The following is a 25,000-nucleotide window of genomic DNA, read 5'->3' as shown; positions in this document are numbered from 1 at the left end:
TACATGTGAAAACTTCAAAATATCATCAAGAATTTAATAAATAAAATCTACCTGAACTGGAGTATCATCACAGATAACAAAATTTCCCATAAGCACCTTTATTGACAATACCGACCCCTAAAAACTTAAGAACAATGTTTTAATAGACATCACTATACTGAATACTCATAACCTCAAATTTATGTGGGATAAATGCACTAAAGATAGAAAGATCCTGTAGAAGAAATCAAAATAATGTGGGGAAAGAATGAAATATTTATCTTCCCCATCATCCTGTTGGCTACTGGAGTTGACCCAAAGAAGCTTTCAGAAAGCTTGCAGCAAATAGGCTTATGTTCCAAAAGTTTTATTCTATTTCAGAAAGCAATTATTTTATCCATTTGTGTTATACTCTGGCAAACTTTAAATGTAAAAATTGACAACACAGAACAACAAGAAAACAGCAACTAACCTCAAGATTGTTTCAGGTGAACACCATAGAAACAAAATGAGAATAAGAACATAATATTGATGATGGTGATGGTGATGATGACAATGATGACAATGATAAAGGTAATACAAAAGAATAACAATTGGACAGTGCCTTATCTTGTGAACTTTTTGATCTGAACTTTAAAAAGTTGAGAAAGAGACAATAAACTCATAATAACAATAATAATAACGACAGCAACACTAACATGTCATCAGAACAAAGATTCTAACAATTCCCATTAAAGGTGCCATTTTTCTGGCTTTAAGTTCATTATAGTTCTGCCTAACTTTGAATCAGTTATAACTTTTTATTAGTAGAACTAAATATGACTTCCAAACTAAAGAGATTTAATCAAAACATCATATTAACTTTATCGAATTATATAGTTCTTACAAAAAAATAAATTAAATGACTCCTTCATCTTGTGGCACGTTTTCTCAATTAAATCAAAATGTCATTTGGACTCATTAAGTGTAAAATTCTAAGCACAGAGAAAAGAAAGACAAAAATGGAAAACTTTGAGCTTGAATTTAGAACCTACTGAGTCAATGAAAGGAGGTTATTTCTATTAATTCTTTAGTGTTCTTCAAGATTGAACATAAAAAGATCCAGGAGAAGATGATGGCTATTATTGTTGCTCATCTTTTATTTTCAAAGAGGTCTCATGACATCATGAGGGTCATGCTTTGATTTACACATCAATGGGATTTTAGTGAGACAGAGTTTTACTATGTTATCCCCTTTACTCTCTCCTGAGACCAGAGTCATCAAAGTCCAGTGGTAAGACAAAAATCAAGATCCCTGATGATGGACCAAGATACAGTGGATGACCTTGGCATCTTCAATGTCTGAACAAGCTCTAAGTATTCCATACTACCTGCTTCCGTTGCTTTTGTGATCACTGGAACAAATTGTTCTCATCTGCCCATTCTGTAAATGGAAGTCTACATACTTAGGGTAAACATCCCCTTGATTCACTAATGGATTTGAAGTCTATCAGTTACTCTAACTCTACTTTAGCTCATCTATCTGGGTGGCTTTATCAGGGTGTGGATGCTATTCATGCTACAGCTTCTTGGAGCCACAGACAAGAATATGTTGAATTAACCAGCATCTTAAAATCAAACCTGAATGGGAAGAGAATATTTTAAGCAATGAACATCTATGCAATACTAGTCTGAATGTGCAACTGTGGAATTGTTAACTGGATTGTAAGAGATTTAGAAAATATGTTAACAAAGCCCAGCACAATAGAACTAGGATTCAACGACAGTAAAGGAAAAAATGAGCCATCCAGGGGACATACAACATGGAATCATGTGCATGTCAACAATAGGTTGACCAGGAAATGTTAATCAAATGGATGAATTGCAGAATTGTTTGTGGAAATGAAGGGCTTTGTGATGAAAATTCTGGACTAGGTCATTGCCATCTGAAATAACGGAAGGTGTATCTTTAAGGAGGCTGAACTTGTTGATCAATGTGGATTATGCAGGAAAATAATGGAAACTAAACAAACAGCAAGTTATTAAAATTGAGCATCTACCAAACACTTACCAAGGAATGACCTTGTAGCTACAATTGCACATTAGAAACACGTTGCCTTTTGTTGGTGGAAGTGTGAACTGATCTAACTGTTCTGGAGAACAATTTGGAACTATGCTCAGAAGGCTATAAAACTGCATAACACATAGCTATTAGCTCAGCATGTATACCTAGGTACAGATCCCAAAGAAATAAAAGAAAAAGGAAAAGGACCCATATGTATAAAATATTTATGATAGCTCTCTTTGTTGTGGCAAAGAATTGGAAATTGAGATGATGTCCATCAGTGGGGGAATGGCTCAAGTTAGGGTATATGATTTTGATGGAATACTATTGTGCTATAAGAAATGTCTAGGAGAAAGTTTTGAAAAACCTAAAAAGACATAGCTGAACTAATGCAAAATGAAGTGAGCAGAACCAGGAAAATAATGTATAATTAAGATGATGACCCATGAAAGACTTGGCTACTCTGATCAGTACAATGATCCAGGATAATTCCAAGACTCTTGATGAAAAATGCTATTCACTATCAGAGAGAGAACTGATGAATTCTTAATTCAAATGAAGCATATTTTTTCACTTTATTTTTCCTGCTTTTTTTGCAACATGACCAATATGGAAATATGTTTTGCATGATTTCACATATATAATGAGTAGCATATTGCTTGTCTTCTAACTGGATGGGAGAAGGGAGAAAATTTCGAACTCACAATAAAATATTAAAATTAAAGAAAAAAAGTTTTGTATGTAAAATTAGCAATAAAAAAAGTTCTCTCTCTTTCATGGACTGACAGATGACAAATCTGTATACTGTAATACAGATTTCAAAATATTTTGTAGAATTCAATTTGTAAAATTTATTATAGCTGGACTATTATCAAAGATCTTATGGTTACACACAATCATCTGGATTTAATCTTGATGTATAAAGCCTTCACAGCAACATTTCTAATAGATGTCACTTTCCCAAATTGTTATAATTTCTAAACTTCATAGAATAAAAAAATAATAAAAATCCTTCCAAGTATAGGAATTTAACCAAAGAGATCAAAATCATATGAACACAGCGTGAGATCTTGTTTATCATCCTTATCTGCTATTGAAGTTATATTGAGGATGTTTTCAATGACAGAGGATGAGCTTATATCCTAATTTTTAGTTGCAAAAAGTTATTTCTATCCACATATGCAAATGTCCATTGAACATTAAGTATAATAATAACTAGAATTTATATCATGTTTTAATATTTGCAGCTAATTTTATCTTTATAACAAGCCATTTTATGAAGGAGGGAACTGAGGCAAACTGAGGTTAAGTGATTTGCCAGGGTCACACAGCTAGTAAATGTCTGAAAACATATTTGAATTCCAGATCCAGTGCTCTATCCACTAAGCCACTTGGTAAGCTGCCTCATTAAATATTATTGAATATAAAGGAAACTAAGCAAAATAATAACTTATCATAAGACCTTTTCTATCTGAACTCAATCAAAAATGCAAAGAATGAAATAACAGTAATAATAACCAGAATTTCTTTAATATCTTAAGGTTTGTGAAGTATTTTCTCCATAATGCACTCTGACTCTGCAGTCACTCACCTACTGCTTTGGACATTCCAAATAGAGTGGGGGAAAGAATTGATGTATAAAAGAAGCACTAAATCCCAAGTCAAAAAACCTGAGTTCAAAACCTTCTTCCATCACAGATCATGGATATATGACATTTAGTATGTCACTTAACTAACATATAATAAAAGAAAGATTCAAGAATGGAACAAAAGAATTAATAGACTAAAAACAGTTTGCTCAACCATAAAATGACAGAATTAAACCAGATTTTTTTAGCTAGAAGACTTCTAATTATTTAATTCCCTAAATCAGTGATGTTCTTCCATTCCATTCCCTTCCTTTCTTTTCTCTTCCCTTTCCTTCTCTTCTCTTGCATCTCTAATCGTCTCAGACATCTTCAACTGGGTGGATTCTCAATATTCACGTTAAACTCAACATGGAGCCAGTTATCTTTCTCCACAATTCCTCTTCTCTTCAAAATTTCCCTGTTATTTTTGAGAGCATCACCATCCTCCCAGTCACCCAGTTTCACAATTTAGCAGTTAACCTCAATTTCTCACTTTTCAGTTTTCATATCCAAGTTATCAAGGTCTGTCTATTTATGCTTCTAACTTTTATTATTGTTTGGTAGCTTTTTGGTCATCTAACTCTTCATGATTCCACTTGGGGTTTTCTTGGTAAAGATCCTGAAATAGTGTGCCATTTCTATCTCCAACTCATTTTACGAATGAGAAAACTGAGGCACATATAGTTAAGTGACTTGCTTGGGATCCCATAGGTGGTATCTGAGACTTTACTGACTCCAGGACCAGCACTCTACCATACCATCTACTGTCCTGAATGTTGAATTACTCTATACAAAAATATGATCAATCATAAAGTCTTTTTATTGGTCTTTTTCATTATTTGTGAGTGGAGATTGGACAAGGGAAAAACAGTGACTAATCTTGGTATAAAGATTAACACCCCTGAAACTGTTTTCTCTTCTATAAAAAAGTGAGTTGAATTAAGTGATCTTTGAAATGTCTTCTGAACCTATATATAAAATTTATGATCTTGTTTTATAGATGAAAAAACTGGGAATAAGACAGTGATTTGGTCAAAATCTCACAACTGGCAAGAGCCAGAATTGGGATGAAAACTCCTTTTTTAAAAAAAAAAAAACATAATAGCCTTTAGTTTTCAGCATTCATCCTTGCAAAACCTTGTATTCCAAATTTTTCTCTCTCCACCTCCCCTCCTCTAGACAGCAAATATCCCAATATAGGTTATGCATGTGTAATTTAAAACATATTTCCACATTTATCATTCTGTTAAAAAAATCATATCAAAAGGGGTAAAAATGAGAGAAAAAATAACAACAAAAGATGAAAGTACTATGCTTTGATCCACATTCAGTCTCCATAGTCTTCCCTCTAAATGTGGATGGCTCTTTTCCATCACGAGACTATTAGAATTGCCTTGATACTTCACTGTTGAAAAGCGCCAAGTCCATAAGAGTTGATTATCACATAATCTTCATGATGTTTGGTTCTACTCACTTCACTTAGCATCAGTTCATGTAAGTCTTTTCAGACTTTTCTAAAATCAGCTTGTTCATCATTTCTAATACAACAATAGTATTCCATTTTCAGCCATTCCCCAACTGATGAGTATCCACTCATTTCCCATTCCTTGCCCCTACAAAAAGGGCATCTACAAACATTTTTGCACAAGTGCTACCCTTGATTTTAACACACATACACAATTAATGAACTAGAAAAGTGCCATAATATTAAAATAGAAAAAAATACTGCCAATTTTTAAAAAGGAATACAAAGAAGGCAGTTCATCAAAATATAGGTTGATGAGCTTGATATTAATTTTTGCCAGAAGTTGAACATAGTATTAGAATTATGACATTAGAATTTCTAAGTGCTAAGCACTTAGAAAGAGACAATGCTCATTTCTTCTTTTTCTTTTCTTTTTTTTTATTAAAGAAGCTTGTTATTTCCAAAACACATGCATGGATAATTTTTCAACATTAATCCTTGTAAAACCTTGTGTTCCAAATTCCCCCCTCCCCTTTCTTTCCCCCATCTCCTAGATGGTATGTAATCCAATATATGTTAAACATGTTAAAATATATATGTTAAATCCGATATTTGTATACATATTTATACAACTATCATGCTGCACAAGAAAAATCAGATCAAAAAAGGAAAAATGAGAAAGAAAACAAAATGCAAGCAAACAACAGAAAAAAGAATGAAAATGCTATACATTATGATCCACACTCAGTTCCCACAGTCCTCTCTCTGGGTTTAGATGGCTCTCTCCATCACAAGATTATTGGAACTGGCCTGAATCATCTCATTGTTGAAAAGAACCACGTCCATCAGAATTGATCATCACATAATTTATTGTTGCCATATACAATGATCTCCTGCTCATTTCACTTTGCATCAGTTCATGTAAGTCTCTCCAGGCCTCTCTGAAACCATCCTGCTGATCCGGGAAACTCCTTTGAAAAGAGATTAGACTTTTCCTCTTTGGCCCCAGAGGGCTGAACTGATAGCAGAGTGAAGTTAGTGAGGCAGCTAAATGCTGATAGGGACTCGGAGTAATATGAGATGTAAGGGAAAATGAGCATCCCAAAGTAAGTAAAACTAGATCTAAGACTTGACTTTAGTGAAAACAAGTCATTTTTGTCTAGGAGGAAGTTGAGTCATCCAGGGAGTCTGCCACTTTCTCCCCAATCCCAGTGGGGCAAATGTCTCCTTATGGGGGATGGCAATTAAAATGTCGATCATGCCCCATGGGAAAAGAAAGACATCATGGGGACCAGATAATTCCTATATTCCAAAGGTGGGAGCCAGAGGGGAACTGGGTACCAGATTCCCTTTGTTTTCACTCTCAATCAGTCCTCCCAACCCTGACACTACAAAAGTTACAGACCAAAAAGGAAATAGGATTTTGACCATAAAGTATAAAATTAGAAAACATCTTATTACTGTAAAGCAAAGTTCATTTTGCTCTATTATAATAAGTTCTAATAATGGTAGCTAAGGGGCACTATGGTGCACCGAATCCCCAACCTGATGTCGTGAATATTCCTTTTCCTAAGTTCAAATCTCGTCTCAGACACTAACTAGCTGGGTCAGGCTGGGCAAGTCATTTAATCCTCTTTGCCTCAGTTTCCTCATCTGTAAAATGGACTGGAGAAGGCAGTGGCAAATCACTGCAATATCCTGGCTAAGAAAACCCCAAATGGGGTCACAGAGCATTGGACATGACTGAACAATAATAATAAGTCCAAATATTTCCCTAGGAAAGAGGCTGAGAGGGAAAAATTCACAGTGGCCTCCCAATACTAAAGGCTGTTATTTCCAGAGTTGGTTAGGCACAGGCTGTTTCTCATCTCTGCTGAGGAAATGGTCTGAAGGTTTTGCATTCAAGTTGGTTTTCCTCATTCTGCCTCACAGCTGTGTTTTGGAAAAGCTGCATGTCAAATAGAACATGATTACAAATGCAAGAGATTAACTCAATATTTAAAGGAACCCCAAAATCCATTTCTATATGAAGCTAGGAATTATTTTATGGAACAAATAATAAGTCCCTGTCTAAAATCAGAGTTTTAGAAATAGTTTTCTTAAAACAGGACAGTTTAATTCTAACTCCTCTCCCCTCCTCAAACCACATTCTCCACCCCATGCAAGTAACCAAACGGCATGAAAATGATGTAATAGGAAACCATCCCAGCATTTTCAGACTAAATACTTTCCATCTTCTGTCCAGATGTTGCCACTGCAATAAATCAGTTGTTGCTGCTTTAACAATGCACATAGTTATATGCAGGGATGAGCTAGAACCGAATCCAATTGGCTGAAGAGATCTGATTGTTAAATTTTCAGCTTGAGTATTTATGCCTTGGAAATCAGCAAAGCTTCACAATGAGATTTGATTTATTGTTTTGTGGATCATTCAGACTTTAAAAAGGTGATGGAGAAAACATTAGCAATATAGATTAAATTTAAAAGCATGTCATTCGTTATTTTTGTCCAGTCACTTCAGTAATATTCTATTCATGACTGTATTTGGGGTTTTCGTGACAAAGATATTGGAGTAGTTTGCCATTTTTTCCTTCTCCAAATCACTTTACAGATGAGAAAACCGAGGCAAACAGGGGTAAGAGACTCCAGCATCATGCAACTTTTATGTGTCTGGGGCTCCATTTGAACTTAGGTCTTCCAGGCCTGGCACTCTATCCATTGCCCAACCTGGCTGCCACATTCAGTTGTGTATACATTTACCAGCACACCTCAAGGCACCTGTAACATATTTCATCAGAATGTACATGCAGAGAATTGTATTTATTTTTTTAAAGGAAACATTTATCAAACTCTCGCTTGTAAAGAGCACTCTTACTATTCATCAAATTGAAAAAAACTAATGCCTTACAACTCCAGCACAAACACTAACTGTGTCATCTTAGGGAAGTCATTAAACGACATGTTTCCACAATGGCAAAATAGAGATAATAAGAGCATCAATTTCTCAGGGTTGTTGTGACAAACAAATGAGAAAATATTTATAAAGTGCTTAACACAGTGTTGCCACATAATAGATACTTAATAAATGCTTATTTCATTCCCTCTCCCATCTTTCCCTCCTTCCTTCCCTTCCTTCCCTCCCTCCTTCCCTCTTCTTCCTTTTTCCCTTTCTCCTTCCCTCCCTTCCTACTTCTTTCCCTCCCTCCCTTTCTCCCTCCTTCTCCCTCCTTTCTTTCCTCTCTTCCTCCCTTTGTTCCTACTCACCTTCATTCCTTCCTTCCCTTTCTTTTCTTCCTCCCTTCCTTTCTTTCTTTTCTTCCTTCCTGTCTTTCTTCTTTCCTCTCTCCTTCACTCTCTCTCACTCTCTTCCTTTCTCCTTCTTTCCTTCCTTCCTTCCTCCCTTCCTTCCTTCTTCCCTCTCTCCCTTCTTTCTTCTCTTCCTCCATCTCTCCCTTCCTCCCTCCCTTCCTTCCTTCCTTCCTTGCTTCCTTCCTTCCTTTCTCCCTCCCTCTCTCCCTCTCTCCCTGCTTCCCTCCCTCCCTTCTTTCCCTGGTACAGCAATATAATTCAGAGGACCATTCACACAGAGCAGACAGAGAATTTAAGAGTTACTAGGCCGGATCTGCTCCTTTCACAGTAGAGAACACCAAGACTTACCCAAGGTCTCACACATAGCAATTAGCAGAGCTACGATCAGACCCCAAGTCTTCTGGCCCTAACTCCAAACCTCTGCCCACCGTGTCACTGAGGGTATCATATCATTAACTTAAAACTTTGCAGAGGAGATATTTTTCTCTCTGATAGCACAGAGCACTTACCTAGCATAGCATCACCAAGTGCTCAGAGACATTATTTAACAAATCATGCTCTTCCCAGGAGGCAGATTGGTGATAGGGTCAAGGGGTCATAAAATGATTCAGCCCAGCATCATTGTTGTAGCTAAAAGCTATTTCCCTTGGTTTTAATAACAATAATATTAATACTAGGTGGTATTTATACAGCACTTTAATATCTGCAAGTGCTTTATATGTGCTATCTCCTCTGATTGTTAACAACCACCCTGGAAGGTAAGTGTGGCTATTATCTTTATTGGCAGAGGAAGACAATGAGACGGAGAGTGTGTCATTGGGCTCACACAATGAGTCAGTATCTAAGACAAGATTTGTTTTACCTTAAAAGGTAAAAAGTAAAAGGCACCCAGTTCTGACAATGGTGGCCCATTAGACCCAAAATTCCACATTTCCAAAGCCTTTTAAACTAGCAACATACTTTCCTCACAATCACTCTGTGCAGTAGATACAGTATTAGGAGCATTACTATGTGTGGTCCCTGAGAGATGGACTAGGTCCCCATTAAGAGTCCTACTGATCCTAATTGTAAAACTCTATGATCCTATTTTATAGATAAGAAAGAGGTTAAGAGATGAATGTTATTCAAAGACACAGTCCTTCAAGGTCAGAATTGGGATTCAAACTCCTTTTGAAAAGAGATCAGTACATGTCATTGGGAAAAAATCAGATACAAACATTTTTGAAAAAAGAAAAGGAAAGAAAAGAAATTCAACTTTTCCTCTTTTGCCCCAGAGACTTCAACTGGTAGCAGAAGGTAGAAGGTGCAAAGAAGCATAGGCTTGGCACAAGGGAAAATGCCCTAACAATGAGATCTGTCCAAAAGTGAAATGGATTATTCCAAGAGGTGGTGGGTTCCACTTCAATGGAAATCTTCAAAATAAAGCTGAAATGATCACTTGCCAGATTGATTTGAGTATTCTGACTCTTAATCCAATGTTCTTTCCACTATATCATTCTCAAATACCCTTTTCCACTTGAAACAAACCAATCACGGGTACAGCTGGAAAAAAAATGGGCCCAGAGAGTCTACGTTCCATTTGAAGGTCACATAGTGAGTTCAATGAACCCTACACATACACTCAGAGCCAGCCCTCACTGACCTCTCTGTTCATGAAGTATAAGAAAGGTGTGGATGAATGAAACCCATAATTAATCACACAAAATTCATTAGGTCATCATTTCAGTTTCTACCCAGTCAACCAATCTCTTATTAGAGCTGCTGACAAAGAGGAAAATGATGGATCCACTCTGAGCATTCTTCCATGGGCTCACCCTCAGCTGGGGATATGTATAAGTCATGAAAAAGTTAAAAAGCAAAAGAGCAGAGGAGAAGCATGAATAACCTGCAGACTGGATAATGAACCCTTTGCTGTTGTTCAGTCTTGTCTGACTCTTTGTGACCTTCATTTGGGGTTTTCTTGGCAGAGATACTGGAGTGGTTTTCCATTCCCTTCTCCAAGTCATTTTAAAGATGAGGAAACTGAGACAAACAGAGTCTGAGGAAAATAGTCTCCCTGACTCTAGGCCCTGTGCTCTCAATCTTTATATAAGTGCAAAGATTCTCAGTTCTTTATCTAACAGAAGGAAGGAAAGGTGGGAGGAAGGAAGGAAGGAAGCAAGGAAGGAAGGAAAGAAGGAAGGAAGGAAGGAAGGAAGGAAGGAAGGAAGGAAGGAAGGAAGGAAGGAAGGAAGGAAGGAAGGAAGGAGGGAGGGAAGGAAAAGGAAACATTAAGCACCTACTATGTGGCAGATACTGTGCCAGTTGCTTTACAATTATTTCATTTTATCCTCACACCAGCCCTAAGAGATAGATACTATTATCACCTCCATTTTATTTTGTTGAGGAAACTGAGGTAAACAAAAGTTACATGACTTGCCCAGAGTTACACAACTAAGAGATTCTAAGCCAAGTTTGTGCTCAGGTCTTTTTGATAGCAGGCCCAGCACTTCACCCACTGTGCCACCTACAAATCAATAATTTCATTGAATACTTATTCTAGGTGTCCAAAGGAAACGGGCTAGGTTTGTTGGACAATAGGCACCCACTCTCTGTACTCCTATGTTCCCTACATGTCTAACACGGTTCTGGGTTCCATCGGAGATATAAGAAAAGCATTATACATTTCTCTCTGCTAAGTTTACAATCTAGATAAGGAAACAAGAAGAAAGCGACTGAAATAATGGGAGAATCAGTACAGAATAGGGTATAATTAAGGACAATAGACTGTAAGCATTCCAGGAATTCAGAAAAAGAGAATGTCTTCAGTTTGTGGCACGGTGCTAGAGGAAGCTGATGAGTGATAGTGGAGGGTGACCCGCATGTTGAGGGCATCAAGCTCACACCACAGGAGGATCAGTGCATGGAGCAGGGGGCTTTTAGCCATTGGAAGAGAAGGTCCAGAAGCAACATGATACCATCTGTAAATATTTAAATCAAGTCATTCAACTAACTCATTTCACAAATGAAGAAACTGAGGATCGGTAAGTTTAAATGATAAAGAGGTAGAATTTGAACCAAGAGGCCCTTGCACATAAGCACTTAATAAATGCTTGTTTTCTGATTGACTGAATCCATAACTTCCTGATTTCAAGTGTACTTTAATCATTTTATGTGGAAGAGATTAGACTTGTTTTACTGGTCACCAAAAGGCTGACTAGGAGCACCAAGTGAAAGTTGCAAAGAGGACTATTTAGGCTTGACATAAGGAATAACTTCCACATCATTAGAGTTCTCCAGAACTGGAATGGGCTTACTTGGAAGGTCTTCATGGGGAGCTAAAACATTACAGATCTAGAGCTGAAAGAAGCTTCAGAATCCATATAATTCAAACCTCTCGTGTTACAAACAGAAAATTTAAAGGGGGAGTAGGGTAAATGATTTGCCTAGGGACACACAGATAGTAATAGTCAGAAATGGGATTTGAACTCATATCTTCTGATTTTCTGAACCAATATTCTTTTTTATTGTACCACAAAAAACTAGAATAACTATTTATTAATTATGTTGTAGTCAGAGACTTCAGGGGAAAATATGGATCATAGAAGATGAAAAATAAGGTTCCTTTTAACCCAGAAGTTTTGTGATTCTGTGATATACTAAAGCAGTCAGGGAAAAATTTGTGTAAGAGATGGGAATAAACTTGAAGAAGGGATGGGAGTTGGATAGGGAAAGGATAGATGGTACATTGGACATGGTAGGGTTGAGGCAACAACATGGAATGCCTTGCTCTCTCCTCTCCACCCCATACGAATCATTCTTATCCAACTTAAATCTAAGCTCCATCATGAAGTGTTCCTAGATTTGTATTATAAAAACTAAAGTCTAAGCTTGACTCCAAAGAAGAGTTTAACAAAGATCTTTCTCCTTTCATTGCAGAATCAAAGATGCTATAATGTAGAATATTATATATGTGGTTATGCATCATCAATATGCAGCATCAATAGTTTATTACTTTGTTCTTTCAATTAATAAGCATTTTATTAATCTGCCCCTTTTACTACTTCCCCATTAAATAAACTTTTCTTAAAAATGAAAAATAAAGCCTTTGATACATAGTTGTAGTATCCAGTTAAACAAACCACATATTAGTTAGTTCCATATTTGTTAGTTATTACAGTAAATGGCATTTTCATGCTTTTGGATTCTCAGTTTATCATGGCATTGTTCTGAGTTACAAAGTCTTTCAAAGCTGTTTTTCTCCATTTCTGTATAATTCTGTTATCATTATATAAATTATTCTATTTGTGCTCATTTTTCTCCACATCAGTTTATAGACATCTTCTCAGTTTACTCCAAAATTTTCCATTTCAACATTTCTTATTGCATAATAATCTAATATTAAATTTATATCTAGAACTATTCTACAAAAAGGGAACATTCCCTTAGGTTCCAACATGAAAAGAATTACTATAAATATTTTTGTTGATGTAGCTCTTTTTCTTCTTTCTTTGATTACTTTGGGATATATCTAGTATTGGTATAGCTGGGTCAAAATGTATTCACATTTTGATAATCTTCTGGGAAGAGTACCAAATTGCTTTCCAGAATGGCTAAACCAATTCATAGCTCCACTAGGAATGCACCAGGGCATGTAATTTCCCATAGTCCCTCCAAATTTCATCATTTTCTTCTTTACCAATCTGGTTGGTATGAGATAGAATTCAAAAATGTTTTAATTCATATTTCTGTAATTATTAGTGATTTAGAACAGGTGCGTCAAGCGAAAACCTACAGTACTACCAAACTCAAATCAAATCAGATTAAAATGTAATTAGAAAATATTTAACAAAATAAATAAAATATAGAACAATATACATCCTGCAGGGATCTTTAAATAGGACTTAGTACTATTTCTATGTGAATTTAAAATACCAGTCATTTAGAGCACTTTTTCATATGATTGGAAATAGCTTGGATTTCTTCCTTTGAAAGCTGTTAAGATCTTTTTATCAATTATCTACTATGGAAGGGCTTTTAGTCTTATAAATTTGAATAAATTCTTTATATAACTTGGATATGAAAAGTTTATCAGAGAATCTTGTGCAAAGAACCCAATGACCTATTTCCTAATTTTTACTGTTATATCTATTTGCACAGAACATTTTATCTTCCATAATCAAAATTGTCCATTTTAGTTTATGTGATTCTCTCTATCATTTGTTTATTATTATTTATGTCTTCTCCTATTCATAGATCTGAAAGGTAATTTCTTCCTTGTCTTCTAATTTATTTATGATGTGACTTTTTATGTTTGGGGCATGTAAACAGTTGGTGCTTATCTAGATATCTAGTATGAAATGTCCATCCTGTCTAATTTCTGCCAGATTTCAGAAAACTATCTAGTTTTCTCAGTAATCTTTGTCAAATAGTGAGTTTTTCCTTTCAGTAACTAGTGTCTTTAGATTTATCCAACATTAGCCTACTGTGTCTGTTTGCTTCAGTATGTTATAAACCAAATCTGTTCCAGTGACCAATTTTTGCTCAAGGCACTGAGGTAACAGTGGTATATATGATAAGCATTTATTAAATTCCACTGTATGGCAAATACACGATGGATACAAAAACAAAAATTATAAATCCCTGCCCCAATTGGGGAGATACTTGTACATACAGGTGTGTTGCAAGGAGATGAACCAGCAAAAAAGGCCAAGAGGAGATGGGCAAACAAGTAGGAAAACAGTACAATGTTTGTATATCTTTGTTTTAATCTTTGTACCTCTACTTGTCTCACTGCCTTACATAGAGTTGGTTTTTAATAACTGTGGAATTGAAAGTGATTTCAATAATATTATGCTACTTATTTGGAATAATTTCACTCCCTGACCAAGCAAAATACTTTTCCTGCTTTCAAATGAGAGCCAATATCATACTTGTATTATACCAGCAAGTACAATAAACTTTAATATCTCCTTAGTTCACATATTGAAACAACTAGTGGTCTTGGCTTGAAATAAAATGTTCTCTGGAGATGATCGGTGTGTTCTCCGGGGTCCTGGCAAAAGCTGGTCCTGATGGCCCATTTTTCTTTGCCTGATTATGAAGGGTTTGCATTTCCCATGCTGGGCAACAGTCCTGTTGCAAGTGTGACTCAGTTGGACTCCATTCATCATTAATAGGCAATGAATTTGGCCTGTTCCAGAGTCATTGGGCTAAAGTGGCTCTTTTCATTTTCAAAGCTTCTCTTGATGTTTAATTAAGCCCTGCCTCTGGCTAGCACTCAACATCCACTGAAAAGGATACACACATCACAGCTGGGACAGAGGTTAGGACAACCTAGAAAGTGAATGGATTTTTAAAAAGAAAAAAAATATGTATATTTATTCTCATTTCCCCTCATCTGCCCAATGGAAGTCAATGGAGAAGAAACAGTTCACCCCTAGAAACATGTTTTCTCTGCTGAGTGCTAGTCTGTTTTCTGAACAGTGAAAATCAGAGGGACTGAAAGGCTGAGACACAGAGACACATCCTAGAGTGGAATGGCTTCTTATACAAGATTTTATGAGTCCTACTTAACCAGCCATCTTGGATTCTGTATATTCTATCGGTAGATCTACTTAAATTCAATGGTGGGGAGAGGGAGATATCTTTCAGATGTCTTCAAATGTCCATCTTCTGTAATCTCACTAGATAGATTGGAAAACATAAATTGATCAGTAACTTCCTTCCCTTGCATATTTATCGGTGAATCTGTTGATTCCTTCTAGTAGATATAAGCTCCTTAAGGGAAGAGATTTCTACTTTTATTTTTCTTTTTACCTGCTCTTCTCTCCCTTTTCCCACTCTCAGTAATTAGCAAAGTGACTAAAACATGGTAGTCTTAATGAATGCTTGTCAAATTGAGCTGAATTAATACTTATTCAAAAGTTTCTAGCCTTCCAGTGATTAAATCAAGATTAGTATACCACCTGGCCTTACTCATCTGGATGATTTAATTAAGCTACAAACTAGACTTATTGTTCCTATCATCTAAAACTAATTCAAGATTAGATATTTGTTGAGTCACAGCCAATTCTTCATGATTCCATCTGGGGTTTTCTTGGCAAAGATACTGGAGTGATTTGTCATTTTCTTCTGCAACTCATTTTACAGATGAGGAAACTGAGGCAAACAGGGCTAAATGAAATATTTGTCCAGCATCACATAGCTCCTTAAGTATCTGAAGCTAGATTTTAACTCAGAAAGATGAGTATAATTTCAGTCACAGAATTCTATCTATTTTGTCATTGTTGAAGCAAGAAATCAAAAACCCTGTGACAGCCCCTACTATGCAGGTCTCCCAAGATACTTAGATTTTTCAAATATCACAAGGCGACCCCAGACAATTGCATCTTGGTATCCTTGTTTACCTAAGGTCAAAAAAGAACAACAACAACAAAACAAATAGAGCTTAGAGAGCAGTCAAAAAGAAGGAAAAGTTCATCCTTCCTCCCTGATCCTCTGAACAATTTAGAGGTACTTTCAGTCTAGAACAAGGAATGTCCCTAAAAGGGTCTCTTGAGTACAACCCTCCCTTTGCCTATGGAAGAAACAGGGTGTTAGTATTCCTAATTCTTCAATTAAAACAAGACATTTTTTGTAAGGAAGGAGAAACCCTAACAGTTTGCAATTACATGCTGTCGACCAGCAAGGATCTCCAAACATTTTGCAAACATTATCTGATGGTGAGTGTCAGCATCTACATTTTCCAGATGGAGAAATTGAGACGGAGATGGGAATGGCTTGCCCATTCTCAGTGAGCCTGAGGCCAGCCAGCAACAAAAATCGGATTTCCTGAGGACAGGTCTGGCCTGAGTTCCCTTTGAATGACCTCCATCGGTTGGTGAGATTCTGGTAAAGAAAGAAATCCAAATTGATAGATGATATACCTTCTGCTTATTAGGGCTGGGCTGGACTGGGCACGTACCTTTATTTTTCCATTCAATAATTGCTGTGTCAAAACACATTTCCAGTCAAAGGCTGCTCTGAAACATCTTACTGGAAAAGGGATCTTGTGTCAGAATGTTTGAGCCTTTTTCATTTTATTTGGGCCTAGTGTAGGAACCTCCTTCTGATGCGTATTGGCAATGAATCCCAAACTTGTCATCTTAGAATGTTGCTCAAGTCACTTATAAGTCAGCTAACTTGTCTAAGGTCCCATAGCTGGTATGGATCAGAGACAGGGCTTGACTTCTTGATTCTATGTTGGGCCTTCATCCACCACATATCCTATGTCCTTTCTCACTGCTTTAGAGAGTTAGTCCTGCAAACACACACACACACACACACACACACACACACACACACACACACACACACACACAAACTACAAATCCCTTTAACACACATAGCTATGACTTTTCTGCATTTTCTTTTTTGTCCACTATATTTTTACTTATTTCATTAAATATTTCTCAATTTTCTCTCTCTTCTTTTCATTCCTTGATGTAGCGAGCTGTCGTCTCCAGAAGCTGCTGGATTGCTCTCTGGGAAGAGATCTGCTGTGTCTACTCAAATCTCTCAGACAGATTCTTCTTCCTGTAACGAACCGTTGTCTCCAGGCAGTTGCTGTTAACTCTTGTCCAAAGAAGTGACTTCCCTTCCTGCAGAGAGCCCCGTCAGGCCTGATGCAATTCAGAGTCTTCCTTCTTGAATCCTGGCTCTGAATCTCCTCCAGCTCTTATCCTTCTCCAGGCCGATCTGCCCTCTGCGCCCATTGCTGTCTCTTTTTATCCTCCCAGAGAATGGGCGTGGGATAATGCAAGGGCTTCTGGGAAGAACCACCCCAGCCAATGAGCTTGCCCCCTCTATCAAGTCAACCTGAGTTCTCACCTTGTAACTATCCAGACAACCTCAGTTCTCACTTAGTAATCCTAACATCTCCCCCTTTCTTTTGATTTAGAACATAGGACAGTCATGACCTTGAAACATAAATCCATCAATATGGGAAGTATTACAGATAATTACATAAATTACATAAGCACATAGTAACATAGTAACATAACACATGCTAGAAGTATATAACAATCATAATCAAATAATCATAAATTGAAAATTTATAAATGTCCATAAGTCCATTGTCCATTAGTCTCATCTTGTGTGAGAAAGTCCAATGATTCCTGCTGATTTTAAAGTTCTTTAACAGTCTTTTTATTATCCATGCTCTTTCGGTGTAAGATGTTTCTTAGATCTTCTCCTTTATTTTGAGGTCTTTCTCTTTTTCTGTCTTTCTCTGATGGACAAGGCGAATATGACTTGTTGGCACCCATCTGATTCCTTCTCCTGCTGAAGAAATACAAGCAAACCCTCTCTCCCAGGCAGTTAACCTATCTAATTTCCTTCTATTTACCACTTTCTAAATCTCTTCTCATCATCTGACAATTACATTGGAGTTGTTTGCACTGGGCACAGCCCTGTTGGTTTAAAAGGCCTGTATTCTCCCCAAGTGTAATCCATTTTTGCAATCTGATTGCCTTTTGACTGACTTATCAGGTAATCCCTTTCTGCCATGTGATTGCTTCTCTGCTGATTGATTAAATCAGAGTCCTGACCTTCTAAAGGCTCTTTAGGTGTAACATCAGCTGCCATCATGCCCCAAGTCTTTTTTGCCTGGGGCCCTGGATCTGGGCCCCTCATCCTATTTCCCTGAATTAGTTTACACTCTGATGCCCAATGGAGTCCTCTGTTGCATTTTGGACATGGGGTTTTAGGTCTTCTTTCACCCTGTCTTCTCACTGTATCTCCATACCTACACTGAGCTCTTAGATGCCCAATTTTTCCACATTGAAAACATCGCCGAGTTTCTCTAGAAGTCCCTTGCCAGGAGGGACCCTGTCTTTCCACATTCATCATTGTCCGGGTGTAAAAAGCATTTGTTCCCACTGTAGCACAGCGTCTTATGATCTCCTCTAAAGGAGCATCTTTGTCTAATCCCCATATAATTCTTTTGCAAATCTCATTGGCATTTTCCTTAGCCAGATGTCTGGTCATTATTTCTGTAGCTGCATTTTCTCCAATAGTTCTTTTGACAGCAGTTTGCAAACGTCCCACAAAATCTGCAAAAGGTTCATTGGGACCTTGCTGTATTTTAGTGAAAGCCTCTCCACGATCTTTCTGTCCAGGAAGGACACCCCAAGCTTTTATTGCAGCCTTAGCAATTTGTTCATATATTGTCATGGTATAATTAATCTGTTCCGAATTCTCTCCATACTGACCTTCACCAGCTAAGTGCTCAAAAGTGAATTGTGTGTTAACTCCTATTTCCAAATTGCATCTGACTTGAATTTTACATAATTCATGAAATTCCGCAAGCCATAATAAATTTTCTCCAGGTTCCAGACATGTCCTTGCTATGGATTTCCAATCATTCGGGGTTAGGACTTCATAAGACAAAGCATCTAGTAACATTTTGACATAAGCTGATGTAGCCCCATAAAGGGTACAACCTTTTTTCAAATCCTTAATTTTATTCAAATCTAAAGGTGCATATCTTCTCCTTTTTTTACCTACAGAGTCAGTATTTTCAATCACAGGATATGCATGTATAAAATCACTTATATCCTGTCCTTCTCTCTTAGCTTTAACCAATGCTTTTTCTAATCTTGTCATAGGCTTAGACTGCTTCACAGACAATTCTGTTTGTGTTTCTGCCTCTTCCTCACCTCCTTCTTGCTCCACCCCTGAAGGATTAATTGAGGGAGGAGATGGGAGGTGCTTCTGTTGCTCAGAATTGTACTTAACTTCATTGTTATCTGATTCATCCTTTTCACCTAGTTTAGTTGACACCTCCCCATTTTGCTCCTTCATCTCTTCCTTTAGAATAACATTTTTTAAAGCCATTTGGATTAAATTGTAGGTATGAATTGTATCTTTGGAAACTGAGTTTGGTCTGGAACCAAAGGGTAAAATGTCACAAAGGTAATTGTACTGTTCACCTAATTGCTCTCCTACTAATTTCCACTCATCTGGATCCAATTCTTCTTCCAGAGAAAAAGAAGGACATATGACCTTCACAGTTCTTAAAAGTTCAGTAATCTCCTCTAAAATTATAATTAATCCTTGGCTTTTCATAACCTTGATGATGCTCTCCAAACATTTTCCTTGAACATAAGGTGTTTGCCCCATTTCACTATAAGAGATTCCTGGTTTAGCCCTTAATAAGTCAAGTTCCTTATTTATCTATTAGCACGCTCACTTAATCTTTAACAAAGTTTCCTCGTTACTCACGGTTCTGGGTCAGAGAGACTGAGATCTAGATCGGAAGCTTTTCCACTGGAATCAGGACTGTGTCTGTCCCTGTTCGGGCGCCAAAATGCGAAGGTCTGGTCTAGCTCCTCTTGTCAGGATAAGCAAAAGTCCTTGCCCCACGTGTGGACGCCAATTGTAGCGAGCTGTCGTCTCCAGAAGCTGCTGGATTGCTCTCTGGGAAGAGATCTGCTGTGTCTACTCAAATCTCTCAGACAGATTCTTCTTCCTGTAACGAACCGTTGTCTCCAGGCAGTTGCTGTTAACTCTTGTCCAAAGAAGTGACTTCCCTTCCTGCAGAGAGCCCCGTCAGGCCTGATGCAATTCAGAGTCTTCCTTCTTGAATCCTGGCTCTGAATCTCCTCCAGCTCTTATCCTTCTCCAGGCCGATCTGCCCTCTGCGCCCATTGCTGTCTCTTTTTATCCTCCCAGAGAATGGGCGTGGGATAATGCAAGGGCTTCTGGGAAGAACCACCCCAGCCAATGAGCTTGCCCCCTCTATCAAGTCAACCTGAGTTCTCACCTTGTAACTATCCAGACAACCTCAGTTCTCACTTAGTAATCCTAACACCTTGAGAGGGCAATTTGATAGAAATTATACATGCGAAGTCATATAAAACATATTTCCATATTAGCCTTGTTGCTAAAGAAAACATAACCAAGAAAAACAAGAAAAAATTTAAAAGCTTAAAAAGTATGCTTCAATCTTCATTCAGATTAGGTCAGTTCTTTCTTTGAAGGTAGATCATAAATTCTTCAGAAGTGTCTTGGATCACTGAATTGATCAGAATAGCCAAGTCATTCACTATTGATTATCATACAACATTGCTCTTACTATGTACAATATTCTCATTTCACTTTGCATCAGTTCACATCAGTCTTCCCAGATTTTTCTAAAATTATCTCTTTTACTCCCTATTTATTATAGCCCAACAGTATTCCTACACAATCATATGCTTCAGATACTGGAATCATTTGCCATTTCCTCCTCCAATTAATTTTACAGATGAGAAAACAGAAGCCTGGCTCTGTATCCACTGCACCACTCACTGCCTCAGTGCTTATTTCCATTTAGTGATGAATTAAGTTTGAGATTCAATGAAGTGACTGACGCAGAATTACACAGTAAATGGCAGAGCCTCAAACCTGTCATGTGCCTTCAAGCCAATCAGCATCAATTAAGCACCAACTATGGGTCAGATATTGTCCTAAATTCTGAGAATACAAAGAAAATCAAAAACCAGTCCTTGATCTGAAGGAGCTGATAATCTAGTGAGAAAGACAATCTAATGAAAATAAAATATACTTTTCATTTATTCTATATTTTAGGATAGTGTTTTTCAAAGTGTGGCCCCAGAGGGGATACAAGGTCAAAATCATTTTAATATTAAGATGTTTTTAACAATATTGTATTATATGTTATATAATCAGTATTACATAATACTTAATATAAATCTAATATGGTGAGTAATCATAGCTATAATGAGGGTATGTTGATAAAAATTTAATAACTGACTCTCTGGAGGAAGTGTATAACACTTATAAAAACATATAATATATTTTTAAGATTAAGCTGCATTATTAATACATCATTTTCTTAAGTTTAAGCAATCAACAAAATAACTAACCTAATTTGTAGCATTTGCCAAATTTAACAATTAACTCTTGTGAAAAGGTATGAGGAAGCTGCAGGATATCCTTGAATAAAATCCACATAGACAAAAGCTCTGGGTATGTGGTTGGAAGAGATGGAGCGCCTTGATAATTTTTAAGAGTGTAATGGGTAAAAAAAAGGGAGTAGGTGGGAGGCACAATGGATAGTGCCCTGACCCTGGAATCAGGAAGACCTGCGTTTCCATTCTGCCTCAGACACCTCCCAGCTGTGTGACCCTGTGCAAGTCACTGAATTCCAATTGCCTCAAAAATAAAATTACAAATGAGCGTAATATCATCTTAGAGACTTAAAGTTAGAAAGCCATCACTTTAGGGCCAATAGTTTGGTTTGCTTTGTTTATTAAAGGATACATGTAAATATTTATTGGTTCCCTTCTTTTCTCTCTTGGGACCGGTTAGGGTTAGGGTTAGGGTTAGAGTCGGGAGTCGGGAGGCGGGAGGCGGGAGGCGGGAGTCGGGAGGCGGGAGGCGGGAGTCGGGAATGGATAAGAGAACCAAAGATGCAGCCCTGATGGGAATCCAACCCTGGCACCATAAGCATGGGAGTCTCTCCAGTTGAAATGGGCAGCTATAGAGATAAGCTTCCTGGGTTTTATTTGCTTGGTTTCCCCCCCCCCAAACTGGTCCCAGGTTCATAGAAATTTAAAACTAAAAGCTGATCACAGAGATCATCTAGTCTAAAAGTGTTAATAGGTAGCCCTAGTCCAATGTTTCATTTCTTCCTGGGAACCAGATTAAAATGTAATTGGGAAATATTGAACAAAATAAATAAAAATACAGTTAGGGTAGTAAATAAACCATAAATAACATATTTTTATTAAAGCTTTTTTTTATTAACAAAACATGTGCATGAGTAATTTTTCAACATTGACCCTTCCAAAGCCTTCTGTTCCAAATTATCCCCTCCTTCCCCCCACCCTTCCTCTAGATGGCAGGTAGTCCAATACACATTACATTATATTTTAAAATTAAGTCAATAAGAAGCCCACAGGGATCCTCATGCACAGAACAGCAGCCTATTTTTTGTTTTGTTTTGTTTTAACACCATTGATTTAGTCAAGGCACTCAAGTAGCATGTATATGTATGTGCTTTGTCATTATAAATGGGCAATTAAACAAGTTGGATTATTCAAAACTCTTAAGCTGGTCCTTCCAGGACACTGATAGAGAGCTACATATATGGGAAATGTATGGACCAAAAACCTGCTTGGAAAATTGGTAATCTACCTACTTCTACATCCCAGAAACTCTAGGTTTCTGCCTAACTGGACTATCACTTATCTCCCACCCTCCAGAGCAACAGGATGACTACCAGCCTAGAAGTCCTTGGTGCCCAGACAAAAAGGTTTCATTGCCTTCTCTTGGGATGACTAGGTGATTCCTGAATTCAAATTTGGTCTCAGATCCTTCCTAGCTGTACGGCCCAGGGCAAGTCATGAAACTCTATCTTTTTTCCTCACCTGTGAAATGAGCTGGAGAAGCCAATGGCAAACCACTTCAGTATCTCTGCCAAGAAAACCCCAAATGGTGTCACAAAGATCCAGACATGACTGCAATGACAGAACAACAACTTTCTTCGCTGCTGAAGTAACATTTTTCTCAGCTTTGGATTCCCAATTCTTTGCAGTAGCCAACATCCAATCTGGAGTCCTTGCAATGAATGATTATTTGGGGAAGTTTAAAGCTATCCAAGTAGATAAGGAGAAATCATCCTGTCAAATCTATGGGAGCAGTTAGAGTTCAGAGCTGGATGCCTACTAAGAATCTTTGATCTATCTAGGGCTCCAAGAAGTTATCTAGTAATGAAATCTAGTATTGACTTAGCACTCTAAAGTTTGCAAAGTGCTTTACAAATGTCACCTCAGTTAATCTTCATAACAGCCCTGGAATTCTTGATGTGATTATTATCCTCATTTTACAGATGAAAAAAATGAGGTAAGCAGCAAGCAGTTAAGTGGCTTATTCAAGATCACACTGATGGTATGTGTCCAAATGTGGATTTGAACTCACTTCTCCCTGATTGCTTTATCTACTGCACCACCTTGCTTCCTGTATAAGTGTATCTTTAGACCTTTCCCTATCATCTATGTGGTCAGTCTGATGGTCTTCTAACTTTTGGTCCCCACCACTCTAAGAATCCATTTACTGTTTCACTTGGTATGGATTCAAAAGATTCATCTTGTTCCCAAGCTTCAGTCACCAGCTTCATTAGCACTCAAGTGCTCTTGGAAAAGCAAGAAGAGCTTTATAATATTGTAGATGAATAGTGAGATTTGGAATACCTCAGTACTTGCAGAATGGGAGGGTTACTATCAGGAGAATAGAATTAGGGTTCATAGATCAGGGCAGGGGTCCATTTCCAAGGGAGCAGTAGGGTATTTAGCTAGACCAAAACAATTCCAGTTTATTGTATATAAGTTTTTTTCAGTTATGAATGATCAGACTCCACCAGCAGGATATAGATCAAGATAACTGGAGATGGCCCTGGTGGTAATGGGAGATATTGGCCTTTTTAAGTAAGGACTTTCCTTGGTGTGTTTGTCTGAGACAACACCCATTTCAAGGCTAGATAAAAAATGAGCAAAAGAATGGTCTTTTTTACTAAAAAAAAAGAAGACAAAAAAAGAAGAATGAGGAGGATAAGGAGGAGGCATTAAAGGAGGAGGAAGAGTAATAGGAGAAGGAAGGAGGAGAAGGAGAAGAGAGGAGAAGAGAAGAAGGAGAAAGAGAAAGAGGAGGAGAAGAAGAAGAAAAAAAGAAAGAAAGAAAAGAAAGAAAGAAAGAAAGAAAGAAAGAAAGAAAGAAAGAAAGAAAGAAAGAAGAAGAAAGAAAGAAAGAAAGAAGAAAGAAAGAAAGAAAGAAGAAAGAAGGGAAGAAGGAAGGAAGGAAGGAAGGAAGGAAGGAAGGAAAAAGAGGAAAGGAAGGAAGAAGGAAGGAAGAAGAGAAGAAAGGAAGAAAGGAAGAAGAAAGAAAAGAAAGAAAGAAAGAAAGAAAGAAAGAAAGAAAGAAAGAAAGAAGAAGAAGAAGGAAAGAAAGAAAGAAAGAAAGGAAAGAAAGAAAGAAAGAAAGAAAGAAGAAAAGAAAGAGAAAGAAAGAAAAGAAGAAAGAAAGGAAGGAAGGAAGGAAGGAAGGAAGGATGGAAAGGAAGAAGGAAGGAAGGAAGGAAGAAGGAAGGAAAGGAAGGAAGGGACAGGAAGGAAGGAAGGAAGGAAGGAAAGAAAGAAAGAGAAGAAGAGAAAAGAAAATAAATTCAGTTTGGGAGAGAAAAAAACTCAAAATTTCTGGCCTAAAATGGCAACAATTGTTATTCTATCACTCATTCTGAGCCACCAGAATCCAAACAATGACCAAGTAGAGGCTCAGGCTGGAACCTATTGATGACCAATCAATGAGAGCCAGAGTGCTTTGGCCTTCTTTCTTAAAAAAAAGAAGTCTAGTCCATTACCCAAGACATCTTGTGATGTTTCAGCATGGAATATAGACAAGGGTAAACACCATCTGTGCGTGGAGGAACATTTAGGTATAAATTCCCAAGATCAGGAGGTGGACAAGTAAAAGAACCCTCTTTTTCCCTCCAATTTTCAATGATCCATTAAAAAAAAAAAATCCTCTTCCAAGATAAGAGGAAATCTCACTGTG

The 25,000-nt window shown here is 37.3% G+C and overlaps 1 protein-coding gene across 4 annotated transcripts in view; it reads right to left on the bottom strand.

Moving 5' to 3' along the window:
- The window catches only part of LOC141565489 (endogenous retrovirus group K member 5 Gag polyprotein-like), a 282,957-nt gene that overhangs the window by 145,948 nt on the left and 112,009 nt on the right, over positions 1-25,000 (bottom strand). Inside the window, exons 1-2 of one of the 4 annotated variants that reach the window (XM_074308571.1) lie at positions 19,974-20,258; positions 19,638-19,852 (exon numbers count right to left, since the gene is read on the bottom strand). The gene's annotated coding sequence lies outside the window, so the exon portion shown is untranslated. Of the gene's footprint in view, positions 1-17,038; positions 17,324-19,637; positions 19,853-19,973; positions 20,259-25,000 lie in introns of those variants that run through there. The other 3 variants (XM_074308573.1, XM_074308572.1, XM_074308570.1) reach the window with 3 other exon arrangements.

The sequence above is a fragment of the Sminthopsis crassicaudata genome, chromosome 4 (genome assembly GCF_048593235.1).
Source record: "Sminthopsis crassicaudata isolate SCR6 chromosome 4, ASM4859323v1, whole genome shotgun sequence".
NCBI classification, from domain to species: domain Eukaryota; kingdom Metazoa; phylum Chordata; class Mammalia; order Dasyuromorphia; family Dasyuridae; genus Sminthopsis; species Sminthopsis crassicaudata.
This window is presented reverse-complemented; position numbering and strand designations above follow the sequence as displayed.